The sequence below is a fragment of the Lynx rufus genome, unplaced genomic scaffold, assembly GCF_022079265.1.
Source record: "Lynx rufus isolate CCGP_SWC_20201006 ecotype Redwood Valley unplaced genomic scaffold, mLynRuf1.p SCAF_5, whole genome shotgun sequence".
Taxonomy (NCBI): Eukaryota; Metazoa; Chordata; class Mammalia; order Carnivora; family Felidae; genus Lynx; species Lynx rufus.
In genome coordinates, this window is record NW_025814867.1 from 83,229,853 (window position 1) to 83,233,616 (window position 3,764).

The following is a 3,764-nucleotide window of genomic DNA, read 5'->3' on the forward strand; positions in this document are numbered from 1 at the left end:
TTCCCAGCTGTCAGAAGCTAACCCAATGCACAGTAGAGGCTCTGGATGAGTAGGTAGAAATGTTCATCATCACTTATCAGCTGTGTGACTTGGAGCCAATTAGGCTATTTAGCCTTTTCCCTTACTGAAAGATAGGCATAAGATACCCTCCCTGGTCCTTTGCACCCTTTCTACAAAGGCCACAGGAGGGATGAATGGGATAGCCCTTTAGAGACTAGAAATACTCTAGTTAGGTGAGAAGCTGAAGGCTGCTGTGAAGTGAAGTCATTCAGCAAAGCATCTCGTGCTTCTTGGCCAACAAAAAAAAAGGAAAATTCCAGGACTATGTAAGAAATCTGAAGCTATATAAGCCCACATCCAGTGCTATAATGTCATGTGATTTTAAGTTAAAGGAAGATAACTTTCATTATAAACTGGACTAAAATAAAATTATGAACCCTTAGGTTGCCCTTAGAAAGGAACTCATATAGACAAATTCTTTTATTTCCCCAATGAAGAAACTGGGACCTAGGAAGAGAGCTTGGCTTACTCAATGTTACAGCAACTTAATGGCCAAGCCAGGACTAGAATTGACCTTTCTTGACATCCAGTCCAATAGTCTTCTATAATAAGCTGCATGAGTGATCATGATGGGAAACATGGAGGTTTTCTGTGTTCCATAGAGCCCTACAATGGTGTGCAAAGGGCTTGGGCTAGGGTGGGAGATGATAAAGAACAACCCTCTCCAACACCTCCCAGCCCAACTGCTTTGAGAAAACTCTCGGTTTGTTTTTAATATTTATTTATTTTTCAGAGAGAGAGAGAGAGAGAGAGAGAGTCAGAGCATGAGCGGGGGAGGAGCAGAGAGAGAGAGAAGGAGACACAGAATCCGAAGCAGGCTCCAGGCTCTGAGCTGTCAACACAGAGCCCGAGGTGGGACTCGAACCCACAAGCCATAAGATCATGACCTGAGCCAAAGTCAGACACTTAACCAACTGAGCCACCCAGGCGTCCTTGGATTTTTTAATAAAAGTATTAAAAAATAAGGTTTTCCTGCTGCCAAAAAGAAAAAGGAAATCACTATAGTGTCAAAACATTGGTTTTTTTTTTCAGCTTGATACAAATAAACCTGAAAATTCCAAGTCAATGAACACATACTAAAATTGTCACTCAAAGCTTGCACTCATGTCTATTTACCTCAAAATCCTGCATACATATCATCAAGCAGCTTGGAAGGTGCATACAGCTTTTCCCCATGACTAATCATCACATGTTACCATTCAAGCACAAGAGGACAGATCAGTGAGAAGGCATGGTTATTTACCAAACTGTTGAAGTGATAACACAAACAGACTTCTTTAAAAGAAATAGAGCATGGGAGAAGACTGTGTGGGCTTCTTTTAGTCCCCTTTATTCACCAATTTGCTTGAATTTCCATAAATGTTTCAGTTGCCGAGCTTCTGTGCTGCCAAGGAATCCATCTAGGCCATAGAAGCATGCAGCTCAGGCACAAAGATGAAGTTTAGGACCCTTGGCACTTGGCACTAACAAGAAGAATTAGAAGTATTCTACAAGATAAAGGGTTGGCCCTGATCCACTGAGTCCCCTCACCCTGTCTCCCCCTCTCACCTCCATTTCTGAACACAGTTCATAAGCTTCTCCCATGTGTCAGATTCTGGGCAAAGCACACTGGGAGATACAGAAAAAAATAAGGCATAGATTAGAGCACAATATAAAAGGCAGTAAGAGCATGCTTAGAGGTGCAGGTGTCATGCTTTAGCATAATGAGTGATCACTTCAAGGTGAAGGCTCTGGCTAGGCAAAGGTGGTGTTTGAACCAAGCCTTGGTAGGAAACTGAGGATCCAAAGAGTATTTTTTTATCCATGAAATGAGTAAATCCAGATGATTCACCTCCCTGTGTCTCCTTAGCATGAGGAGGTGTCCTCATCATTGATTTACTCTCTACGGGTTACATGTCTGTACCAGCAGGTTGCCTTGAGGAATCCCAGAAAGGGGACAACAACAAAGAAGCCTCTGGTGTTAGCAAGAAAAGTGCAAACACTATTACACAGAATTACAACCGATCTCCTATGTTCATGAAGGCTACACCGAGAGACATTTCCAAATCACCCAGTCCTCAACTCCAGCTCATTCCACTGTCAGTGCAGGGTATTTTATAACTAGGTGTTCTCACTAAGTCATCACTCTGACATGCAGCTTTGCAGCCCTGAGCGTTCACATCCACACTGAAGATTGTTGGTACCCTATCTCATTTCATCCCTAGAACGACACAAGTCGTGGTTATTGTCCTCGTGACAAATTATTACATGCCATAGACTATGGTCAGTTGCTTTATAAATAATCAAAACACCATGAATTCTAGAAATGCTGATGCCAAAATCTGGCCAATGTAATCCACAGAAGGAAGAGGTTCAGCATTTGCGATGCACATTTAGAAACTATACAATCCATCCATATTTCATTATTCATTGGTGAACACTTACTACATCCAATACATTATGTAAAAACAAAATGATAAATAAATGACTGTGAATAGTATGTTAGTTAGAAATCTTGAGTCTGGAGACCTAGCAAGAGGGCCACTCTGTGATTAAAAGACAGTTACTAATCTCTGGGTATCCATTTTCTTCAACTGTGCAAAAGGGGACAGTGCATGGTAGATTTTGTAATCACTAAATTGCTTTCCACTGCTAAAAATGTCAGTGCTACTAGTAATTTAAAAAAATGCAGTTAGATGGATAAAAGTCCCTGTTAAATAAGTATTCTTCAGTCTGTAAATCCTCAGAGATGCAAATGTTCATTCAAGGAAAGGACCTAAGCTTTTATTCAGCATTAGGTGAGGTACAAGATTTTAATACAGGTGTGCTTTTTTCCTAAAAGAGAGAAAAATGAACTCTGAAGAAAGGGAGAGAGTGGTATGTTCGAGCCTTATGCATAAATGCAGAGGACAGAAGCCTACTGAGGTTTGCAGTTACAGTCAGAGAAAGGGAGTAGAGAAATATACAACAAAGACCTCGGAGGAAGATGGTAACCTTTCTTAAGCTTTACAGGCTTCCCATGTTTTTATTCTTTCTGTCACCATCTGTCTACCAGTGTGATCAGTGTTTTTGTCATCAAAATGGACAGGGCCTGAGTACTTGTCTTTAGGAGCAGACAGGAGAGGCTGAGCTAGAGAAACTGGTATCACCCTGTAGTCAGTCCCAGAGATAGAGTAAGTGGTGGTGGGCGGTGGGGGTGGGTGGGAATCAGGTGAGTGACCGAAGCCTGTGGACAGCCTTAGCACTGGCAGGGATGGAACAGTTCCCGGGACAGAGCATCATCAGCACCCACCTGGGCTGGACAATGGCCCATGACATTGATTATGTGAATAGGCATGGATGTGTAGAGCTCATATTCAGACAGTTTTTCTGTCCTTTAAAGTGAGCAAAGGAAAAAGTCTCTAACCTTTTTTTAAGTGAGAGTATGTAAGAACCCAAGATTTAAGATCATCTATATAGTGACATGTATGATAAACCAATAATTCTTGCATTCATTATTTTCTAAGGTGATCATACAATTTATTATACAAACTCAGGCACTTCTGGGTCTAGAAGGAGATGCTATTGATTATCACCCTAAGACAAAAGGTATGAACAGGGACATATGTAGTCTCTCTATCTATAAAGTTCTTTGCTCATTACCTACCATTTCACCTGATTCATTTGAAGGGGACAGAATGGAGGTTTTTATGCCTATTTTATAGATGAGGAATCTGATGTTCAGA

At 41.2% G+C, this 3,764-nt stretch overlaps 1 non-coding gene across 1 annotated transcript; it reads right to left on the reverse strand.

The window, feature by feature from the left end:
• Positions 1-904: 904 nt before the first annotated feature.
• TRNAQ-UUG (transfer RNA glutamine (anticodon UUG)) lies at positions 905-989 on the reverse strand. Its single transcript is given in 2 exon segments — positions 905-941; positions 953-989. It is a non-coding gene; the product is annotated as a tRNA-Gln (tRNA).
• Positions 990-3,764: the final 2,775 nt, after the last annotated feature.